This window comes from Macaca mulatta, chromosome 15 (genome assembly GCF_049350105.2).
Source record: "Macaca mulatta isolate MMU2019108-1 chromosome 15, T2T-MMU8v2.0, whole genome shotgun sequence".
In the NCBI taxonomy this organism is placed as follows: Eukaryota; Metazoa; Chordata; class Mammalia; order Primates; family Cercopithecidae; genus Macaca; species Macaca mulatta.
The window spans coordinates 71367654-71393584 of record NC_133420.1 but is presented as its reverse complement, the minus strand read 5'-3'; positions in this window follow the sequence as shown (position 1 = coordinate 71393584).

Here is a 25931-nt window from a genome sequence, read left to right as displayed (position 1 = left end):
CCATGGGCGGGATTTTTAGTATGGTAATTGGGAGAATGTGCCAAGTTTACCTCAAACTCAGGCATCTCTGAATCTAATCAGTTTTTGTTTTGCCAGGGATGGGCTTATTTCTGGAACTTTTCTGCAAGGATGAGAACTCAAGGTTTAATAGTTACAAGTGGATACTTTTTCACAGTGTGTACCCTGAAACCTGGAGAAACTGGGTTACATGTGCTTTGAGAACCATGAGAAGTCAAAATTTACCTTCATGTGGAGAAATTTGAATTTCTGTTGAATTTGTCTTTGGAATTTATGGATGAATTCCAAAGAGAAATTTATCCTGGTAATGTTAAAATACCTTATGCTAGGAATTGGCTTGTGATCATGTCAACATCCTAATAATGTTTATTAAGATTCTACACATGTTAGTAATCTTTACTATGGTTAAGTGCCTTATAGTGTTGATTTTTTAAAATGTCCATTTTGCAGCATAAGTCATATGCTGTTATAGTCTGTTAATATGCATGTTATAGTCTGTCCAATCACATGCATTATCACTAATTGATTTTTTTTTAGTTAAGACAGATGATGTAATGCTAAAGAGATAAGATGGACTAACGCATGTGTCATCTCTGATAGTATATTATCTCTCCTTATCAAGTTTTACCTTTACAGTTAGATGGATTTGTGGCACGAATTAAAATGAAAGTGTTTTGCACATAATATTAGACTAGAGAAGGTGACCTAAGGGTTTTCATTTCAGATCTATCATGAACCAACCATGTATGTAACTTTGGGCAAATCACTCCATCTCCTCTGGCCTCACTTAGTTTTCTCAACTGTAGAAAGGTTTAATTAGATTATCTCTAAGGGCCTTCTAAGTCTGTGATCCCAAGTTTTCTTTTCTTTAGAACACATGATTTTATGCATGCTTGTCTCTCTGAAAGAGTTCACAGTATGAGATTCAGGCCCTGTCACCTTGACACATTTGTGTTTGAGCTGGCTCCCTGGTGCTTGTGTCAGCTCTGGGCTTTTCTTCACAAAGAGTGCCTACAGGCTGAAGTACTCTCATCTCTCAAGTGTTTGAACATCCTCTGAATTTGTAATCAGTTTTTCTTTTTTTTAAGCACTAGTTCTCATTAAATGAATTAAGTCACCTCCAGTGGCTATGGACTCTTATGTTTCCTTATATACCCAGTGATCCTACAGGAGTCCCATTCAGATTGCTTCAATTCATGCAAACTTGCTCATTGTTCTTCTGTGTCCATTTTTTAGTATTATTTTCTTTGTCTAAAGAATATTGATATAGGAAGGTTGTGTTAATTAGGGTTCTCCAGAGAAACAGAGTCAATAGCATTTATAGAGATAAACAAGAGAGGTTTTATTGTGGGAATTGACTCACATGATTATAGAGACTGAGAAGTCCCACAATAATGCTGTCTGCAAGTGGGAGAACCAGAAAAGCTGGTAATGTGATTCTGAAGAAGGCTTAAGTAAGCAAATTCTTAAGACTGGAAAGCCTGAGGACTGGGAACTTTGATGTCAGAGGGCAGGAGAAGATGGATGTCCCAGCTTCAAGAGAGAAAAAGAATTTGCCCTTATTTTGCCTTTTGTTCTATTTGGGCGCTCAGTGGATTGGGTGACACCCGCCCATGTAGGTGAGGGTGAATCTTCTTTACTTAGTCTACTGATTCAAATGCTAATCTCTTCTTAAAACAGCCTCACAGGCACACCCAGAAATAAAGTTTTACCAGCTATCTGGGCATCCCTTAACCCAATCAAGCTGACACATAAACCACCACAAGGATGTTAATTCTTATGCAAAATGGCTTTATTCTTTGCCATCTCATCTTAATATTTTTTCTTTAAAGGTTCATAGGCCCTTCTACCCTCAGTCTTCCAAGGTCCTTCATCCTCTATTCATGACATTCAGGAGACTAATAAACTCATTTCTTTTCAAGGGATAGCTGTATTCCTTTCCTTTTTTAGCTGACTTTGTCACAGAGGCACAACAGAGCCCAAGACCTTTGGCATACTCGCTTCTGCTATAAGTGACCCACTCTCTTAGAGCACCTTGGGCTCTGTTATAATTAAGAGTCAGTGCAAAAAGATCAGGTCAAGCAAGGGATTTCTAAATCCTTTTTGCAATACCCTGCCTTCACCTTTTGGCATTTTCATTGTCAATACCCATTAATTTTTGTACTCGTTCAGACTACAGCTCTTTTCCTGCTTCCCAAAGAAGCTGCCTCCTTTTCTTATGCTCTCTTTTGCCTTTCAAGCCTTAATTATTGGGAAGAAACCAAGAAAAGACAATACCCATGGGATGCAAAGGAGATATCTGTCCTTAGTCCTGTCATGGATTCCTCAGACATTCCCAGAAAAAAATCCTGTAAATTCTATAAATCTCATAGTAGGTTTTGCCTTCTAAGTAAGCTCATGGTGAAGGCAATCCCATGTTTTAGTTATACTCTTTGGAATTTATGATGGTTAATTTTATGTGGCAACTTGACTGAGACAAAGGGTCCCCATATTAAATATTAATTCTGGGTGTGCTGTGAGGGTATTTACAGGTGATATTAACATTTGAATCAGTGGACTGAGTAAAGCAGATTGCCATCTCCAAGGTGGATGGGCACCATCCAATCTGTTGAAAGCTTGAATATGACAAAAGGAGGAGGAAGGGGGAATTGCTGTCTGCCATCTACTTGATCTGGGACATCGGTCTTCTGCCCTCAACTGCGACTTACACCATCAGCCCTTTGGTATTGAGAACTACTACATCATTGCCTTTCCTGTGTCTCCAGCTTGCAGACAGCAGATCATGGGACTGCTCAACCTCCCTAATCAGTTTGCCAATTCCTTACACTGTAATACATTTTTTCTCTCTCTCTATCCATCCATCCTCCTGGTTCTGTTTCTTTGCAGAACCTTAACTAATAGAGTAGTCTTATTTTTATCTGATAGTTTGTGTTTGCCTCTTCTCCAATTTCATGGCCCAAACTTTGAACTGTTCTGGGCTTTAAGATTTGTACTGGTATTTTCCCTTATGGAACTTTCCCCTACATCATAAACCATAAGGCATCTGCTTCTAGTTTTGGTAAAAATGTTGACGATTTATGCCTACCATCCCTTGATACCTTGCTTTGCCATAATGGGAATTGACATCTATATTTGTTAATTGTAGGCAGGACATTAGCTGGGTCCCTGGGCTCATCTCTGTCTTCTTAGGTGCCTTGCTGGCCAGATCTGTTTTGTGGCAATGACAATGAGCTAATAACGGCAGCTGTTTGTAAGCTGGTGATAGATTCCTTAGAAACTTCCAAAGGGTACCACAAAGAAGGTAAAAAGTTCAGTGGAGGTTTTATCTTCGAGAGTAGCTCATTGTAAAGTCTTTTGTATGCCTAAATTACATGCTCAAAGAGAAAAGTTGGTAACTTTCCCTCCTTTGCTTGCAACATATTAGCTGAAATAACACTAACTTCTTTGTCAGACGGAATCTATCTTTTCTGTCTGTGTTTCTTTCTTTTTCAGAACATGCATCTCTGATGGGCAAGGTAAATACATGCTATGCTAGTGTTCAGACACTACAAACGAAGAGCAAATATTTCTAAATGCGTGTTTAGACAATATGGTCTCTAATGTCACTTAAAATTTGTAATGTTCTCTTAGGCTTTAGGGAGAGAAAAGAAACATGTGCAAGTGATATGTTTTGGATTTGTGTCCCCACCCAAATCTCATGTCAAATTGTAACCCCCAGTGTTGGAGCAGGGGCCTGGTAGGAGGTAATTGGATCATGGAGGCAGATTTTCCCCTTGCTGTTCTTGTAATATTGAGTGAGTTCTCATGAGATCTGCTTGTTTAAAAGTGTGTAGCACCTTCCCCTGCTCTTTCTTCCTCCTGCTCTGTCCATGTAAAATGTGCCTCCTTCATCTTGGTTTTCTGCCATGATTGTAAGTTTCCTGAGGCCTCCCCAGTCATACTTAATGTATAGCTTGTGGAATTGTGAGTCAATTAAACTTCTTTTCTTTAAAATTACCCAGTCTCAGGTAGTTCTTTATAGCAATGCAAGAATGAACTAATACAGAAGGTAACAGAAGTAGCCCATACGGCAATATCAAACCATTCATCTCCTTCATATTAGATGAGTCTGGGCTCCCAGGAAGCCCAATGGCAAACTCTAGAAAAATATATCTTCCTTAACTGTGTGAATTCAACCTCTACAGAGGATTTAGGAGTCTAAAAACAAACTGAATCCCCCCTAGGCTCCACAAAACATTTTCCTTGGGACCCATGGAGAGTTAGAACTTTATAAGGCTGGTCAGTGAGATTTCCTAAATGGGAACCTCTGGCTTGGCCAGACAGAACATGGAATTATCTTAAGTCTTATCTACAAGTAGCCTAGAATTAGTATGCTTCTGTGACATATACTACACTTAAACAGCTTAAATGGAGTGGTACTCTGATCTGTTCCTCTTTTGATTACCTCCAAACTTGAGCCATGTGTGGACATATCTCAGATTGCAAAGAAAGCAGGCTTATTACATTCAGTACAAAAAACGACTAACAGAGAAAGAACCACTGCAAAGTAGATGTGTACTGAATAATTCCCAGAACTTAGAAAGGATTGGGAGACATTTGAATCTGATCAGCCAGAGTAGAGAGACTTGGATGAACCTGGAAGTCTTAGTAAACACAACAGAAGGATTACCTTTTTTAAATTTATTTTTATTCATTTTTATTTATTTATTTATTTTTTGGTAGCAGGGCTAAACTATTCCTACAGTGGTATCCTAGGTCCACCTTTAAAAATCTTAAAATAAGTCTGAAAAATATCAAGCTGAAATCTGTCTGCCAAAAAATAAATTAAAAAAACAAAAAACACACACACACAAAAAACCCAAATGCAGAGCAATAAACCAACACTTAATCCTCTTTAAAAGCAGATAACAAAATCCTGACACTTAAATGAACTTAAAGAGCAATCAAAATAATTTAAACCAAAAGACACATACACAAGCTTGAAACAATGTGAAGAGTCTCAGTGACCTGTGTGACAATGTCAACATGAAATGTATAATTTCTATTGTACAATACAAAGTCATTAGATATGCAAGAAGCAGGAAAATATGACCTTATCATGAGGAGAAAGCACATTAATAGAAACAGACCCAGGAATAACAGAGATTATGGAATTATCAAACAGGGACTTTAAAACAATATTATAAAAATGTTTAAAGATTTAAAGGAAATTATGTGTAGGAGAAAGAAGATATAAAAAATAACCAGTGGAACTTCAGAAATTTTCTATTTCAGCACTTGAAATAGAAAATTCATTTGCTTTGCATAACACTAGATGAGATACTGGAGAAAAATAGATAAACGAACTTAAAGAGCAATCAAAATAATTTAAATCAAAAGACACATACAAAGACACAAGCTGAAAAACAATGTGAAGAGTCTCAGTGACCTGTGTGACAATGTCAAATGATCTAACATACATTAAATCTGTGTTCCAGAAATAGAGAGTGGCAGAAAAATATTTAAAGAAATAATGAGCAAAATTACCCTTATTGATTAAAAGTAAGTTCTAGAATTCTGTGAAGTTAAAAGATAAATACACACCCAAAACCCATACCAGGACACATCAGAATCAAATGGCTGAAATTCAGTAATAAAGAGAAAACATCAAAAGCAGCCAGAGAGGGGAGAAAGACTTTTTATAAAGAGAAGCAAAGATAGGAATTATCACTGACTTCTCATCAGAACCAATGCAAGCCAGAAAACAATGGAATAGTATTCAAACTAGAATTCCATATCGTGCGCAAATATCCTTTATAAAAGAAGGCAAAAGAAAGGAGACATTTTAGAAAAGCAAATTATGAGAGAATTCATTGGTAGCAGACCTGTATTACAAGAAACATTTTAAAAAGTTCTTTTCACAAAAGAAAAATAATACCAGATGAAAACTTGGATCTACCAAAGAGTTGAAGAATAAGATCATAAATATGTGAATAAATATAAAAAGACTTTTCTTCACAAGCTTTTGTTTTTTAAAATATAATGAATTGCTAATTCAAAAATATGTATTGTGCAGTATATACAAAATGTGGAAATAAAATCTGTAACAACTGCACAAATGTTAGTGGAATGGTGTGATGGGGTTATGGAATATGCTGTTGCAAGATTCTTATATTCAGTATATATGAAGAGATATGATATTAATGAAGGAAGACTGTCATGAGTTCAAAATGAATCTTATAAATCCTAGAGAAACAAATACTCATATAACAAACTAGTAATTTTTCCTCAAGAGGAAATTCTTTAGATGTAAAATTGATGTAGCCACTTAAAAATAAGTTGTATAGCTAATATTAAATGTATTAAATTAACATGCTACTCGCCTCATAAACACTAACAAAGAAGAGTAGAAGGAATAAGAAACACGCAATGGCCTTTCTTTGCTCGATGAATTTGGAATTCTGCTGAGAGTGAGTTTATCTTCTGTGGACTTTTTGAGAAAGTTGTTAAAAAGAATGGGAAGGGAGAAGAAATATTTCTTCATATTGTAAGGGTGCATCTGAAGATGGAGAGCATGTTTGTGGTTACATTAGTCCACATAGTTGTGCATTTTTCTCCAGCAGTGATTAGCCATTTGAAGGGTAGGGAAGTCAGGTGATTAAACTGATATAAGACTGGCATGTTGGATAGAAAGACTGTAATAAAATTGTGGGAATATATGAGTTCAAATGATGGGTGAGATCTAATCCAAATGTGGGGGGAAATTATTTCACTATGGGGTTTATTGTTTGGAAGAATATAGTTCAATGGACTAGAGGTCTTAATGTCAAATAAGTATAATTAGAGTGATAAAATGAGAGCAGTGAAGGCACAGAGATTTAGAGTAGAAAACTAGAATTAAAGATTTCAGAGGTGGGAAAGTTTTAGGTGACATCAGGAAGTGAATGCAAGTGTTGATTGGTGGGGTCGGGGAGGCTGTTATTGATTTTGTGAAATTGGCATGCTTGGTGGGCTGTCCGTAAAGATTTGTATCTTACTCAAGATAATGGTGGGATTTGAGATTCATAGACCCTGAGCCAGGCGACAATAGCCTGTGATCAACAGTATTTTCAGGGCATAAGAACCGTTTTTTACACCTAATGAGGTCCATGATTTTTGACTTCCCGAGGCTTTAATTTAGTCAGCTGAACTAACCCTGTGCAGTACTCAGTAAATATTGAATATTTATGATGAAAAAACTAGGGGAATATTACCAGAAGTGTCCTTGTGGATAAAATCCAGTAGCTACTAATGTTTGTTTATACTCTCTTTCCAATCATATGTTAAGAAATATAAAAAATAAGTGAATAACTTCTATGCATTATTTAGAAACTTTAAGGAAGGTAGGATTATAAATATCAGCATCTATATTCAGATATTATATTGCATAGGTTTGTATGTGATGCAGAGGAAAAGCTGAGAGAAGCACCAATATAAGCTGATTTCTATCTGATGTACTTTCTGTATGTTTAGTGAGGTGTGAACTCTTATAATTACTTTATAGATGAGGAAACTGAGGCTCAAAGAAATATCAGCTGAGTTGAAATTCATTTATAAATTAATTAGAGTTCTCAGATTTTAATGTAAACAAGAGTCAACTGTGGTGTTTGATCAAATGCAGATTCCTGGACCTGACTCCAGACCTCCTGAATGAGAAACTATTGGGATGGGTCACTGATAATGATGGTGTACATGGTATCTTTAAAAGACAAGAATCAAGGAAAAAAAAAATGAAATGAAGGCATACCAGGTTAAAAAGGTAAAATTAATTTTCAGTTTCTTCATCAAATGTTGAATCAACTAACGGAACCACTGATGCCCTTCTGTTCAGGCTATGCTTGGGGCACTGACAATTTTAGTGTGGTCTTGTGGTGAGTGAGATTAAGAAGTTCTGAGTCATCTTTCCACCATCAAAGCGGCATTAGACCACATGGCCACCTGGCTCCAGGCCTCTGCTGCCTCTCCTGGCCAAGTGCAGTACTGCGCACACCTTGACAGGTGACTGGAAGCTGTTGGAACTTTGAAGAACAGAACTAAGGTGATAAAGCCAGGATAAACTTTCATTTTGTTTTGGAAAGAGAAGAAAAAGGGAGTAAACAAGAGGCTTACTGTTTGGAGCTGGCGGTGTAATATAAACGTATGGTGAAATGGAAGCCATATCCCTCAAATCCTAAACCTCTTATTCCTCCATTAAAAATGCGCTACAGATTATAGGCTGCAAAACTAATATTATTATAGAGGTAGAACAGAGCCACCCCAAAGGTTTTAACTTTCCTGATCAATATTTAATAATTTAAGAGCACTGATGGAACTTTTACGAGAAATTTCTGAACAATACTTTCAATCCAGAGAATATATGTGAAAAACAGGAGAGGCATCAGAAGTAGAGATGGGACTATGTCTTCCTGGTTTTCCAAAAAAGAAACATAGTCGATGTTGCAAGATGACCCAGTAACATTGATTGGATCCCTAGAAAAAATTTTAATGCGGTTTCTTCATTTAAATTGTTTCAAATCTACTTAAAAAGAAACAACAATCACAACACCATTGTGTCAGGAATAAATGAGGTCAGATATAAGTTTACTTCTTTCTTTTGTAGGCCTACTAAATTAGTAGTTCCAGAGAAGCATAGATCTAGGGCATCTCATATGCACCGCTGCATTTGAATTAAACTCTCTAAAGCCATAGGCCTCTAAAGTTTTCTTCTTGGTTTACTTAATTCCATAATCCTTCATCCATCTTCAGTTAGCTCAGGAGTTGTAATGATGAGAAAAGTAGACTGTTCACAGGACAAGTGATCATTGCAACCTTTTTAGGATGCTTGTCTATCAAAACAGACAGAAGGGTCAATGGTTACCTAAGTATAAAATCAATAGTTCTGACATCTTGGTCAGAGATGTGCATGAAGCTGTACAACCTGAGAAGTTGTTGTTTTACAATACTTTTTCCACTGCTATATGCTTATCAACTATTGTTTCTATTCTTAAAAATAAAATTAATAAATATGCAAGCTTAAAACATTCACAAACTTCATAGAGCTTCAAAAAAGAGACATAGACTCTTCAAAAGAGACTCTTCAAAAGAGACAAAAATGTCACTGGGTCCAGTCTCTACCTCTTTTAAGAAATACCACTGTTAACAGTTTTTTTTTTTTCAGAAAAAAAACATGTATTTCCCTATACATTTATACACACTGGATCATACTATATGTACTGTTTTACATCTTCCTTTTTAGTATTGAATAATATGCCTGGGTGATCTACACATATCTACACATGTAAAAAATTTATTTTATTCTGTTATTTAAATTTATGAAGTATTCCATACTTGTGGTCTTCAATACCTTAGCAACTAGTCACTAGCTGCTAGCTACTGGTTCGATACCTTAGTCACATTAAGTATTTGAAATGTGGCTACTGCCAATTAAGATATGCTATATGTGCATTTCACTTTGCAAATACATTGTATTTGTTTTCTATTTGGTGGACATTTGGGTTGTTTATAGCTTTTTTGTTGTTATTCCTAGTAGTGCTGCTATGAACATTCTTGAACATATTTCTTCATGTGTTTAAAAGTTTTTCTTGGATGGATATTTTCAATTTTTATTTTTTATCATAACTCAGTGCAAAACACATTTTACGATATACACATACAGATATGTCATCAACTCTCCTCTCCTCTTTTTATTTTATAGTGAGGCAAATTGCATACTTCAAGAGTCTGATAGTAATTCTTGACCCTTTTCTGTTCCATATAAATTTCATAATAGGCTTGCCAACTTCCACAAAGGGCCCTGTCAGCATTTTGATTAGATTCCAGTTGAGTCTATAGTTTGATTAGTAGGCAATTTATAAAAAAACAAGACAAGGGTTTCTGGTCAAGAACATGATATATCTTCCCATATTTTATATATTCATTTTGAGTTTGAATGACAGAGTTATGATCTTTTGTAAAGTCTACTCTTAAATTATCCCTTATCTTTTACAAATTATTTTCTCTGTTTTTGGCATAAATTGATATTTATATGTGCTTGATATTTAAATGTCTCTTGTATACAGGAACCACAAGAAAATTTTAATCATTTTATTTCTTAAAATGTCAAATCCTGGCTACATTGATATCACTCTGATGCTTTGAAATTTATCCAACTTTTCTAGTTTTTCAGGCTACAAGAGGTGGTCTGATGCAAAATAAAATGACTCAGGCAAAATAAACATTTATATATATATTCATAATGTTTTTGTCTGGTATTGGTATAAAGGTTATAGTAGACTCTTAATATTATTGGGAACGCTTCCTCTTTTCTCTTCCTTAACAAAGTTCACCTTAGATTCGCTAGATGTTTCTGAATGTTTGGTAGAACTTGCTTGTAAAATCATGGTGGCCTTGTTTACTTTCATGAAAATAATTTATAACTATTTTTAAATAGTATAGCAGTTATAGTATCAATTATATTTCTTTTGAGTCAGTTTTGGAATTTATACTTTTCTAGGAATTCCTTATGTTTCATTTTTCACATTTATTGGCATCAAATTACTCATAGTATTTTCTTTTAAATCTCTACTTAATCTCCAGTTCCCTCCCTTTTAATCCCTACTAATATCATTTCCATCTTCTCTTTTTCTTTTTCAATTTCCTTCAGAAATTTGTCTATTCTATTAGTTTTTTTTCCCTCAAATAATCAGTTGTTGACTTTGTTGACCATCTTAATTCTTTGACCTTTCATTAGTTTTCATTGTTGGCATTCATTTTTACTTTTCGTATTTTCTAACATGAGCATTTAAAGCTTTGCTGCATTTCGAGGCTGTCGATGGCTTGCCACAGCCCAACTACGTGATCTTCTTACCTGCATCTTACTTCCTCTTCCAACAGACTGCCAGCCAGGCTGCTCCAACAAAAGCATGATTGAGTGTGTTCCTTAAACATAGGTGCTGATGCAATCTTCTCCTTTTTCACCTTTCATCTTCCTCTCATCTCCTAGTTTTCATTTTAAGCTAAGAAATATTTCTCAATTACTTATAAGCTAGCTATACTAAATACACCTGTTAGCATCGTAATACAACGCCAAAGTTCTTCTAAAAATAATTGATGTATCTTTCAACATCAAATGCACATTTATATTAAAAAGAATAACATAGCAACTGAAGTTTCTGGTTTACCTTGGCCTCAGAAGAAGTGTATGTAGGTATAAAAGTCTCAAAACTCTGAAGCTATGATGTGCTTTTGAAAGTTTGGATTGGCTAATGATGAGATAGCTATTTTTAAGGCTAGAGTTGTTCAAATCTGAATGTTGCCACCAAGGGGAAAACAAGAGAGCCCGGCTCTGTGTATTATTTATGAGGAAGTATCCTGAAACTTATCTTCAGGTCCTTTGCGGGAATAACTTCTCTTAATATAGTTTCAGAGCTGGCTGTTTCTCATTCATTTAAAATGGTTTAAAATTCTTTATCAGTTTGATTAAAGAAAAAAATTTAGTGCCCAGGTCGAACATTGAGTACGTTGAGATTCAATTTCTGTTTCTTAAAAATGTATTTTTTCACCTGGTGTGCAAAAGATAAGTTTTCAAACTAAATGCTGAAAAAGTCTGCGCTGACCAGTCTATGCTGAAGTCTGTGTGCCGAGTTTTGATGGCCTCAATTACGTTTCTGGCCCTATAGCACCTGCTGCTCCTCTGCTCCCCAGGATCCTCCACGCCCTTGCTCAGGGGTCATTTGTCTGCTGCTCTCACTTTGTTTAGGGGCCTGGCCAGGATCTTCCTCAGAACTATTTCCTCCTTTCCACCCTTTCCTCAGTCAGCTCAGGGAGTTGGGAGTTGGTTAGGCCCATGGGGACTCAGGACCTGAACTAAATGCCTTATCCAGACTGGCTAAAGTTTCTCTAGGCACCAAGACAACTTAAATGTATTTATCCATAGATAAAGCTATACTTAATTTGGAAATGTTAGCAGCTTATTTGTTAGAGGATTGACGATGTGGCCATTTTCTCATTTAGATAATTTCTACTATTAAATTATATTATTATAATCAAAAACATGTTTGTGGATATCCTGACAGGAAAAATCAACAGATGCTACTTAACTCTTGGTTCATCTCAGCAGTCAGAATGAGTGGGGATATTTATTCTGTATAGCCACTTTTCCTTTTTGATTTATAGTCCAGGGGCAAGCACTGGGAAGGCCCTGAAGAAATAAAGAATAATTCTGCTTTACCTAATATGCAGCTATAGTGTGGGAAGAGGTTAAATTTTGGTCAGATGTCTGGAAATAATGGGGCTAAAGATCCTCTGTGGCCTGATTGAGTTGATTCTGGATTTGTTGAATGTGCTCATATCCCCAGGAAGCCAGTGAATCCTGTGTAAAGTCCTTAATGGGCATCTAGCTAAAATAGCACTTCAGGTTAACTGTGACATTTGCTGCTCAGTTCAATAAGAGTAGGGAATTCTCATGCAGTTTTTGACAGATGTAGATAGATTATTACAACCACTTATTCAAGGCTTGAGAACACAATAGCATTAGGAAAAGTGAGACCCAAGTTTTAAGAGTTTTCAAGATCTAATGGATTTATGACCTGGAAGCAGAGTAATAAAAACAACATCTACGTTAACGTCGGAATCCTTTTCTGGGAAAGAAATGGTGATGGCCTGGGTGTAGTTGTCCCTGTGAAGGAGGCCATAGGGATAACCTGGAATGCACAATCAATCTCATGGTAGAGTTTGGAAGAGGTGGAAGAGGTAGAGGAAATAGTGCTATCATTTTCTTTCTAGGTTATCTGTATGTGCCTGTATGCTGAAAGACCAGCAGATGTCCTGGTCTCTGCCTTTTGAGATGCTCTATTCCAAAGACACCTAAAGCCATTCAAAGCTTGGGCCTGGGAAACTTATTAAAGCCATTTATTTATCTTTGGTCATTTCCCATGTTTGATTTCCTGCATGTCATCACCAAGGGAGTAAATAATATAATTAAAAACTATATTGTCATCAAGTATTTTCCCAGTCTGTTTTTTGTTTTTTGTTTTTTAAAGGTAGGATTGAGGCTCAGAGAGCTTAAACTCTAAGGACCAGCAAGTAATACCATTTATTGAAGGGCTTTTTTTTTCTAATATGACTGTTTCGATGAGATGGTGTAAAGCAAACCAAGGTATGTATCTCAGCAAAGCATCTCTTGGCGTTTAGTCAGTAAGTAGCTATAATTAGGTTCAAAGTCTCCAGAGGTCATGAAAAACTAAAATGTACTTCCTATTATCAGTGATATAAAAAAGGGTGGAAGGGTAGTAATTGGAGACTAGTATCATCCACCATTCTCAATATATTGAAAACATGGGAAACTTGTGAGAAGTTCCTGTGGACTGTGTCCAGGACCAGCATTGACCCAGATATTGACCTTTCTATTGTGAGTATGAAGGCAATGAAGAAAAATTCTTCATGAAATTTGCATAATTTGAGAGAATATTAAATGTGTGATATTTAGAAATCTATTTATTTAAGTAAGTCTTTGCATGGAATTGGCCAGATTTCTTAGGAGCCATGCATAGCTTTGTGAGGTGATCTATTTTCTTGCAACATTTTTTTCTGCCCTACGTCATTGATTCTTGAGAATACATTTGAGACTCTTATTTAAACCAAAACAGAGGAAAGAAACATTTGCTCTTAAATTTCAATCTTTTTCAAAAGATCTTTTCTTTTTTTTTTTTTTTTTTGAGAGCTAGGCAGGAAGACAAATTCCTCATCCTCGCAACTGCAATAAGTGAATAGAACCAAACCATGACTTTCCTTGCGCAGGTGTTAAAGTGAGATATGGCTGGTTTGCTACAATATTAAACTGTCCCTGAGGTTTTTAGTGATAGGATTGAGTATTTCTGTGGATGGGATTTGGGAATTTTGTCACTAATGAGGGATTCCATCTTTTTATGGTTCTTTCGCAGCTCTTGAGGTTTGAGGACAGTAGTGTTCTTGAGAAATCTACAGGAATGTGGGGCCACTCTTAGGGAGATGAGTCTGGAAACTCAGCTAGAATTCTTACCAGTGTTCAGCACTCATGGGCAGACATTGGATCCCACAGGCTTAGCATTAGTTAGAATCTCAAAAAGGATGGATATATATATATATCTCCACTTTCCTTAATAAAATCTTCAGTTGGCAGCAAAGAGAATATCTGCAAGTGAGAGCTTAGCCAGACTCTAAAACCAGGCCTTGTTTTCTTTTTTCTAGAATTTTTCTTGCAAATTTTCATTACCACCATCTTGGAGATGACGGCATGAGTATATGGCATTGCTCCCTTTGAAGTTTTTTGTCTGAGAGACAGTCCATTTTTCTATTAACAGTTAGGCCAAACTTGAGATATTTACATTATTTGCATAAGACTTATCTGAAAGTTGGGGAATGACAAAAGAGAAGTAACTGGAGAAGGACATGCAACTGTGGTTTACAATGGATGACTGGCTTCTATGAGAATATGTTGGATCTCCTAAATTTCAGAAGTAAGAGATGAAGACATAGAAGAAAAAAGTCGTTGTCTCCTCCCCAGATAATCAATGACAATTTCTAGGAGTGACCATATCTATGTACAATATTAGAAAACCACACAGTGTTCATCATTTCATGGAAGCCATTAAATCTCAGAGACTGTGACATCTTCCTGTATTACTTAGAGCTACTCTTGATTGTTAGAGAGAATAAGTTTTAGCGCTTTGGCTGTGCTATTTACAAAAGTCTCTGAGGCTGTTTCAATGTCCAAAAGAGAAATTCTACAATATCTTTTGCAGAAAATATTTGAGACTCCAGAATATTCCAAAATGAGGAAATAGGAGAAGCCAAGGCTTAAGCTGTAAAACGGTGTAAGAGCATCTCCATGCAGGAAAATTTGCTTAAGACCAGGATAAGGAGACTATGGAGGTTGGCATCCAGAATATAAATAATTATTGTGGATTTGATCTTTATCTCTTGAATCTTATCCAGGCACAAACTTTGATGAGAGAGTTACAGGGCTCCTGGGTGAAGTCTAAGAAATATTCTGGTTCTTAAAGTTACATTCTAGCAATGAATGGGTTACCCCAATACTAAAAATGTATTTCCTCACAATAATATGGCTTTTCTTCCTTGCAGCAGAAAAACAGAGGGGAAATAAAGGAACAACACTTGGCAAACCATGCTAGAGATCTTACCTAGATATGCTGTGTTGACATCTTTGTTTCTTCCCAGTGGGGTACCATGTAGTAGAAATCAAATAATGTGTAAATGAATCTTTAAATGAAGCTGTAGCTTCTGTTCTATTGTCTTCTGTGTTTCTAACAATAGAGTATTGGGACCCAATTTCTCTGTGGACATTAAAGAAATTGGTGCATATCTAGCAAAAAAAGACAACAAGTGTAGTAAAGGGCAGTATCAGATGAAAAATGTTTGGAAGTATTAGGAGTATTTAAGTTAGACAGATGAAGACTGGAACTCATGATACAAACAGTGTAAGAATTTCCCAGTGAAAGAAAAGTTTGTTTTATGTGAAGCCAGAGGGTGAGTTCTATACTCATGCCTTCATGGTCAGATTGAAGCAATTATAGATAGCCCTGCACAAAAGAAACCCAAGTACTTTGCAGCTTATCTGAACTCATCCAACATACATAGCAAGATCTAAGAATATAGAATTTTCCTTTATTTGTACACCCAATGTATCAAATTACTGACAACAAATAATTATTCAATAAATGATTTGTTGACAACAAATGGTTATTTTGTGCCAAGGATGTGTCAGCTCTGTAGTGAACATAACAGCCATGGTCTCTTTCCCTCACACCTTTGTCTGATAAAATCCAGAATGCCTTATAAATATTACCTCTAATATCTCCTCCCTCATAATCCTACTAATCTCTTTTAGTCACTCCTTTTTCCATTATATATGCCTTTATTAAATATTTTTTCATATCACATTTTTTATAATTACTCAAGTATGTAAAAATTAATTTTTTCTTTAATTTTATAGTTTTAGCTCCTGGCAAATATCAATTGCTTAATAAGTGCTGTTCACGAAAGAATGGAATTATAAACATAGTTTTCATGTCCCTGGAAGCTGGGGTTACTTAAGGGGCATCTCTAATGCTTTATTCAAAAAGGAAATTTAAATGCTTCCTTTTCTCCACGCCTTTTGCAATCAACATAGATTATTCCAGTGTCAATGCTGCCAATACCAGAGATAGAAGGATTATAGTGAAAGAGAGCCAATCAAGATTGCTCTTCTTGGCTATTAAAATTAAGTCTTGATCTATACTTGTTTACTTATACTTTCATTCTCCAATAAGTTAAATACAAGGTGTTTTCCAAGCCATGCCTTATGTAATTTAATTCTCATAGCAACCTATAATGTTGCCCATTATTAAAGTGTTCAACTAAATACTTTAAACTTGTCAGAAACTAAATTGATTGTTCCAATTTTTACTTTTGATATGGCTGCTAGAGTAGAAAATTATGTTGTACCACTGAACTGATGTATCTGAGTAGACAGCTTTAACTTGGACCATAAAGCTTTTAAATGGGACCATCAGATAATTATTTACCATCCCATACTTATTGCATTTTAGTTGGAGTGTGATAATGATTATTGATGACCTACTTAGATTTTCCCTATAATCAGATTTATCTCAAAGCCTACCAGTTGTTCATATTTGACCAAATGCGTCTCTTATTGGTTAAGATGGCTGTTCTCTGTGGAGTTACCTGAAAGATGTATCCATGTCGATTTCCAAGTCTGGCATTTGAGTCTTCCAAAATGATTCTTTCAGTAAATGAGAGCTATTTCTAGCTCTTTAACCTCTTAATCTGCATCTTTACCAAGGTCATTATTTGTTGGGAATGCATGGGATGGATAGAACCTTTATTGTTTCCAGTTATTTACATATTTATGGTATTATTAAATGAAATAAAGACCAACATCAATTTTATTCCAATTTTTCAATTTTATAGATGTCTGAGAAATATTATTTACTGAAAAGTAGATGGGAATGGAAGGAGTTTTGTTATAGTAATGTCATTCACTTTGAAATTCTTCTGAGATACATGACAAAAACTGCATAATGATTAATCATCAAAAATATTTTTTATGAACAGCTGTCAACTGATAAGTTCTTCAATCAATCTCTTTGAAAGCAAATAATTGGATACCCCTTGACTGAGAAGAGGATTTTTAAAGATCCAGTCACTAAACTTTTTCATTTTCTCAACACTAACACCCATATTTAAATCATCCATTTGTTTGACATCCCAGAGACTGTTAAAAAAGAAGCAAGGAAACATGGTAAAATTGAGATGGATGAGAAGCAAGACTTTACCAACTTTTCTGAGCTTCAGTTTCTGTGTAAAATTGGAATAACAGTGTATCTATCTCTTATGTTTATTGTGAGATATTATAAATGAGTTATGTATTGAAAGGACACAAAGATAGATGTGTACCCGCCCCCCACCCGCTACACCCTTGTTCTGCTCTCTAATCTTTGCACGTACCAGAGGTTTCGTAAGTTCTGTAAGTACATGTTTTTCTTTCTGAGGCCAGGTCACAAGGAATGTTTAAGTAAGATAGCCAGGTCACAAGGTGTGTTTAAGCAAGATAGCCATAAACTGGTCGTGCAACCTGATGCAATATAATTAACTGCCTTTGTGTAAAACTGCTCTTCCGCCTCAAGGGTTGTACTGAAATATCAGAAATGGCGGGAACCAATCATAGTTTGCCAAATCGCTTTGTTCAAACTCCAGCCAATCATACCTCTAATTTGTATAATGATTCTATGCCTACTTTCCTTAGACTATATAACATTGTTCGGAGCTCAGTAGGGGAGCTCTCCTGCCCGTCTCGTTTCACGAGCAAGTGAGAGCTCCAGGTTCGAACCTGTAATAAAGATCCTTGCTGCTTAGCTTTGACTCTGGACTCTGGTGGTCTTCTTCGGGGAATAAACGGTCTGGGCATAACAGTATCTATCATAGCAATACTAAGAACCACCCAAGAAATAGCTATTACATGATGCACTCAGGCCTGATTTAGGCAGTTAACCTTACCTTACCTTACTACAGGTGAGTGGGGCACACAATGGCCAAATATAAAACAGGCAGCACAATCAAGATTTTGTTATACAGTACATTTTGAGGTAGAATTTTATCCAGTGGTAACATCTAATCTCTTTGGGCAGGAGATTGGCTAAGGTTAGGTTAGGTGTCAGGACTCTAGAAACATGGGCTTAGGTAAACCGAAAACTCTAATTTCCAGCAGGAAGGCAGTGAAGGAGAATCTGTTCCAGACTTCCCTCCTATATCCTCAGGCATCTCTTGGGTTGTAGATGAGTTCTCCCTGCATAGAAGTTCTCTCCACTTTGTATTCCTTCTGTATATATCTCTCTGTGTGTCCACATTTCTCCTTTTAATAAACACATTAGATACAGGCTTACCTTAGTGACCGCACCTTAACTTGAACCCCTCATCTATGAAGCCCCTATTTCTAAATAAGGCCATATTTACAGGTCCTGGGAGTTAAGAGGTCAACATTTTTGCAGAGCACACAATTCAACCCATAACAGTGATATATCAAGTAAGAGATAGGCAGATCTTAGGGACATAAAAACACCCATGGATTTTCCTGGAGAGTAGAATACTGATTAGGAATTAGAAGCATTTGTTGAAGCCCTGCGTTTGTCACTTACTAGCTGTAGGTGACTTTCCTTCAAAAGTCTTAATCTCAGTTTTCTTATCTCTACAGTGGGAGTAAAGCTTCATAGTTTTGTCTAAAGTATTATAATAAAGGAGGACATATATGTAATAATGATTTGAAAACTGTGTTACAAAGATACTGTATATAATTATAGTTGTTATTAATGCATTTATTTACTCAATTTCTGGAAAAATCTAGGAAACACAGGGCATAAAATAAAGTTGAAAGATCTGAAGTAGCTAAAAGGCAAGTAGACGCAGGGACCATTATCCATATGATCAGTTTTTGAAATAGCAATGAGTGATTTCACTGTAAACATTAATGTAGTTTAATAACTGGCGATCACAAGTATAATTTAAAATATGTTACATGTTTCACAGTTTCCTATATGGAGTTATTTATTAGCCTATAGAATATTGAGAGGCAGAACAACTTTAAAAATATTTGCTATTGTTTGGAAGAAAAGCACTGTGCTGAATGTCCATGAGGGGAGAAACATACCAAATTAAAGAGATATATATATATCTTTATATTTATATTCCTCTGCCAAAATTCCTCCGTCAAAACAATGCTGATGTAAGACTCTGCAGGGTCAAATTGGGTTCTAACTGCTATGAGTTAAACTTCTATCTTTGGCTAAATGAATTTCCTCAGCCTTTTATTCTGCATTCTTGGTAAAAGTTTTGGGGGCTGACAGATTGCTGTTATGACCACTTCAGACATTGAAAAATGACTTAGGAGAAACAGCCACGGCTTGGGAGAGACAAATAGCTTCCCAGAAGACAGCGATTCATGCAGGGGTCATTACCACATATTCAACTACGTGAACCTCAAATATGTGTAGACAGTTCAGTATTTGGCAGAATCAGTACAGAAGTTACCTTCTAATCCCTTCTATTAGGCAACAAACAGAAACCCAGAGAAAATGAGCACAGCCCTTTGAGTAGCCCATGTAGCATGTAACTTCATGAGCACATTCTCTGTTCTTTACATGGCTCAGATAATTATATGTAAGATTACAGAATATAAATGCAGATTATATAAACTAGTTGACATGCAGTAAATAATAAACAAACATGATGCCTGGCACCATTCTAACCCCAGAGACCAGAGCCAGAAATCAGATAAGTAGCCTTTAAAAGATTTATGATTTAGTGAAGTAGTATAATAAGCAAATAACTATGACATGGTGTTAAAACTGCAAGGATTAGGAATCTACAGGATGCTGCTGTAGGAGTATTCAGGAGAGTAACCTTACCTGGACTGGGAGATGGGTGTAATAATGGTAAAAAAGATTTCCTGAGGAAGAATTTTTCACTTTTACAGTGTGTTGAAGGTTTAGTAAGCATGGCAAGATTTATTATCTACCTCATTATAAGAAAGGAGGTGAGGAACATTCCATTTTAAACCGCTACTGAGAAGAAATATTAGGTCTTAATTTAGTTATAAATTGAACACATTCTCAAGGGAACAGAAACTCCTCGCTCTTTCAGTTCATTTGCCTTAGAAGCCAAGTAGAGGTATAACTTATGTGTGAAATGCTGGTATTCTGAGCGGCTAGGACCTGGTGGTAGAGTTGTCATACTTCTGGAACAGACTTCCACCTGAGAAAAATCTCTCAACAGAGTGTCGGATAAACCCACAGTAGCTCCATATGTCCAAAGCACACAGGACATAATGTAAGGCAGTTGGTTTATTTACATGTAAAACAAAACATTAAATGTAGTAAATAATATTGATGCTTAGTAACTCAGGGTCCGTTGGAGTATCTGTACTTACATGGATTAAGGTCTAACAAGACTTGCCATCCCTGGATGAAAGATTGTATTCACAGCAGAGGTTTCTACCAACAGGAATACTACAATGAAGCCAAGTGGACTCCTCTTTTCCTAGAAGGGTCCTTCCTCTGGAATTGTTGACACTGGGCCCTGCCTCTCTTCAGCCACAGCATCTGTATCATATATGTCAGAGCAACGTATGGGTCCCAAATGATACTTTTCCTTCCTATAGAACTCCTGTAATATTTATGCTATGCTGTTTGAGTGAGGTCAGCCTGAAGTGGTTTTCACTGCTATGAAGATTATTATTGGTAACTTCTCTTATCTAGAGCCACGTGGAGATATAGCAGGAAGTGACCTTGTTAAAAAGAAGTCACAGTAGCCAGGGTAAAATCACTCATCTTTTTCTCACTTATTCAGAATTCCACTTTTATTTTACTATACATTTTCCTAAAAACAGACATATATGTCTTGCCTTTTAATTTTATTTACTTGTCCAGTCTTTAAACTAGTAACATGTTGTTTCAAATATTGTGTTTTAAAAATACTTTTTAGTAACTAGTAATAAAAGTCCCTCTTTATTACTCTTCTATTTTGTATTCTAAAGAATGTCAAACTACTAAAAAGTAGGGGGAACCATGTAATACCCATGATCTCACTGCCCAAATAAACGTATTAACATTTCTTTATATTTACATTAATTTTAAAATATAGGAAATAAAATATTATAAAACATTCTTTTTGACTACTATTCCCAGTTATCTGACCTCCCTACCTTTTCCCTAAGGCAAACACCATCATGAAATTCAAATGCAGTTTTCTAGGTCATTTAATTTTTTTTTCATTCTTAGGCTTATTAATTTTTTTTAGAATAGTTGCTAAATCACTTTATTTTCCCGTAAGTTACTGGGGTACAGGTGGTATTTGTGGTTACATGAGTAAGTTCCTTAGTGGTGATTTGTGACATTTTGGTACACCCATCACCCAAGCAGTATACACTGCACCATATTTGTAGTCTTTTATCCCTTGTCTCCCTTCCCTCCTTCACCCCAAGTCCCCAAAGTTCACTGTATCATTTTTATGCCTTTGCGTTCTCATAGCTTAGCTCCCACATACAGTGAGAACATATGATGTTTGGTTTTTCATTCCTGAGTTACTTCACTTAGAATAGAATAATAGTCTCCAGTCTCATCCAGGTCGCTGCAAATGCTGTTAATTCATTCCTTCTTATGGCTTAGTAGTACTCCATCGTATATATATACCATAGTTTCTTTATCCACTCATTGATTGATGGGCATTTAGGTTGGTTCCATGATTTTGCAATTGTGAATTGTGCTGCTTTAAACGTGCATGTGCAAGTATCTTTTTCATATAATGACTTCTTTTTCTCTGGGTAGATACCCAGTAGTGAGATTGCTGGATTAAATGGTAGTTCTACTTTTAGTTCTTTAAGGAATTCTCCACACTGTTTTCCATAGTGGCTGTACTAGTTTACATTCCCACCAGCAGTGTAGAAGTGTTTCCTGTTCACTGCATCCATGCCAATATCTACTGTTTTTTGATTTTTTGATTATGACCATTCTTGCAGCAGTAAGGTGTTATTGTATTGTGGTTTTGATTTGCATTTCCCAGATCATTAGTGATATTGAGCATTTTTTTATACATTTGTTGGCCATTTGTAGATCTTTTGAGAATTGTCTATTCATGTTCTTAGCCTACTTTTTGATGAGATTGTTTTATTCCTTACTGATTTGAATTCATTGTGGATTCTGGACATTAGTCCTTTGTCAGATGTATAGATTGTGAAGATTTTCTCCTACTCTGTGAGTTGTCTTTTTACTCTGCTGACTGTTCTTTTTTTCCACGCTAAAACTCTTTAGTTTAATTAAGTACAAACTATTTATCTTTATTTTTATTGCATTTTCTTTTGGGTTCTTGGTCATGAAACCCTTGCCTAAGCCAATGTCTAGAAGGGTTTTTCCAATGTTATCTTCTAGAATTTTTATAGTTTCCAATGTTACCTTCTAGAATTTTTATAGCCTTTTGTTTAGTAAGAACTCAAGGACAGAAAGCTGGACAAGATTGCATGGTTCTATTCTAGATGCTTTCTATGAAGATGTGTGCTTGGAAAAGAGAGGTTTTTGGTCTTTTCTTCTGCTAATCAAAGCTTGATTTTCTGATTGGATAGGTCACATCTATAATCAATAAATTGGGGACTCCTTTTCCTTTTTGCAGAGCATAAAATCCATAAGGAAACAGGTCATTTATTTGTGGTAAAGGTAACCTTCAGCTGTAGGTTGTTTGTTCATAAGGACAAGTCTGTTGTTTATCACTGGCACAGTGATGACAAAGGCAGGAAGATTAGGCCAAGCCTACACTTTCAGGAGAGTCTATCATTGGATTGACTTTGGTGTTCAGAAGCAAACTTTCTCAAAAAGAAGGCAGGGAAGGAGCCAGTGATACTTCTGGGCTTGTTGAGGCATATCCCTTCCTCTCTCAGGATGGTATTTGTCCATTTTGATAAGTCTCACACGGTACTATTTATAACTTGTAAGATCATTTCAAGTTAGTATAGGTCAGTAAGTTCAATATTTAAGTTTATTTGTGCCCCCCAAATCATGACTTCTATGACCTAGGAACATCCCTTGTCCACATTTTTAATGGCATGAAATCTGTCCTGCAATTTGATCTTACAGCGTACACTTGGAATAGATTTTTTAAAAACTGTAAGCTTGACAGTAGTGGCTATGCTTCTGAACTTGTACAGGTGATCAAATGATTTATTTCCTTGTGGAATTCTATGGTTTATCTGGACTTTTATTTTGATTCAAGTTTTATTTATCTATAAGCACAAGCAAATTGGACTATATCAAGGGGTATTTTCTGCTCCATTTGCTATGGCTTCTTCCAATAGTTCTTCCAGAGTGTCTTCAGCAGAACCAAGATTTTCTTGCTGCTGGAAGTGCTTAACAGAGTCAAACTTCATAGAACGAAGTACACTGATTGTGTTGTCATCAAAAGTTGGTCTGTTAAGCATTTGGGCCATTTATATCGATTTTAAGATGAACTGGGAGCATGAAGAAAGAGAAGATGAGTTTCTCCTCTCACTAACACACAAGTTTTCCAAATGGAAAGAAGCAGGGAAAATATGGGGTAGAGGTTTAAAGAGAGGTTAGGAAAGAAAGTACGTTGCTCTAGACTTATTTTCCCCAACTCAGAATGGAAAAAGTGGAAAATAAGATCACAGAAAGAAGGAAGAGAAGGAAGGAAGAGAAGGAAGGAAAAGAAGGAAGGAAAGGAAGGGAGGAAGGGAGGAAGGGAGGGAGGGAGGAAGGGAGGGAGGGAGGGAGGGAGGGAGGGAGGGAGGGAGGGAGGGAGGAAAGGGGCATTGAGAATGCAGTAAAGCATATGAATGTATACAGACATTCAGATATAGGATTGAAGTTCCAGCCTTGCTACTTTCTAGCTGTGTAACCTTGGGCAAGTTACTTAACGGTACTAAGCACCAGTTTCTTTATCTACAAAATGAAAATAACAATAGCACCTTTCTTATAGTGTTGTTATAAGAATCAAACGAGATAATACATAAAGTGGGCTTAGTTCATGGTAAATACTAAATAAATAGTGGTCAGGATTTCAGTTATTACCAATGTTTTCTTTTTTCCACAACTGTTTTGAGATGCAATGAAATCTTACATATTTGGCCTTTACTGATACATAATTACTCAGACAGAAATCAAGCTGAAGTTACCTTGATGAACAACCTTTCCTGTGAAATTAGCATTACTCAATTAGTATAATTAATTAACATAGTTAATAGACTAGACAAAACTGAAGTAGATTTATTTGTTGAGAAATACTGACTCAACAAATGTCTCTTATGCTTACTTAGCTTAGTTAGCTAAGCTTCAATTAATAGGTACATCTGAAAATTAAAATACTTCTCCCAAACTGAATTTCTTTAAAAAAATCTACATTTTATGCTGTTCAATGAATTAGACTTTCCTCTCCAATTAATTGAAAAGAGTAAAGTTGTAGAGTCTAACAAAATTTCCTTGCCTAAAATTAAAAAGAAAAAATCCGTGGGCAGCTCTCTTTTCAGGACAGGGTCACTTTAGACCATGGATAATCGAATTCTGTTGAATTTGCACAATGATCTCTTTAGCCTCATTCATGATCGTAAGCAGTCTGTGAGTGATTACCCAAAGACTCCTTGAGGACTCTTAAACCCTAGTGAGGAATGAGAATTTTACCGAGAATGAAACAACTTCCTTAATACATCCTTCATAAAGTCCTTTGCACTCTCAGAAAGTCTATGTAAAAATAGAGAGTTCTATGTAGAACTCAACTGGACTTCAATTATGGCAATATGTCATCGAAATACATCCTCCTTCATAAAGTATGTAAAAATAATAACTAGAACTTAACTTTGTGCTGCCATAATATTTGTCATCAAAAGAACAGTAGATGAATGGCCTTTATTCTAGTCTTGGTTTTGGCCAAAATCAACAACAAGACCTTAGGAAAGTCATCAAACCAATCCAGGTCTCAGTTACATCATTGTAAAATGGGACATACCTCTAATTTCCTTTAGCTTTAACATTAATCAAAATGTATCAAGCCACTCACAAACTTCTTGTTTGTAAAAGATGCTGTCCTGTACAGAGCAGTAATATACTCCCTCTTTGTGTCTGCAAAATTAGCACAAGGTTATTGTTCTTGGGATTATTACATCATTTTACATTTATCTCTTCTCTCTGTAGACTTTACTGGGACAGACAATTGTATTTTTTAATCATTTTTAAATACTAGTCTTGTGAAGTTGGCCAGATAAGAACAACCTTACTCCATGAACCAGGGACAACCTATTAGCAGTCCTAAAATTGGAGCCATGCAGATAATCACACAAAGAACCAAATATTATTATAAATGAAGTATTTGTGAAAGGAGAAAATGACAAATAGGGAAATTTTCTTGTGCTCCCAGAATAAAGCAAATGAGGCATGGTCTTAAGAGTTACATAAATTAAAATTTCCGTACTGATCAAAACCATTTCCATCATGAATAATGAGAATGGTACATACACCATTAGGCCAGAGATTGGGAACTGGGAGTCTGAGGAGGCAACTAGCTGGAACAGTCTTACAGTGCGATTCTTTAAGTCAGGGATAAGATCCTAGATTTCAGTCCAAGAAGTTCCCATAATGCATTTCTACAACGCTTAAAACATACTGGACATTAAATTAGTTAATTTTATGATTTGTACACCAAGAAGGGAAGGAACGGGCATGCTTCATGTTTGCCTGAGTAAGGGGTGCTTTTTCACATAGAAGCAATGTGATATTCAATGTTGTCAGGTAGGAGGTGTTATTAACCTTCTCTCCTGGTCCAAAAGAATATTAGTTAGCTCAGGAATTCAGATGGATTTCCTTAATATT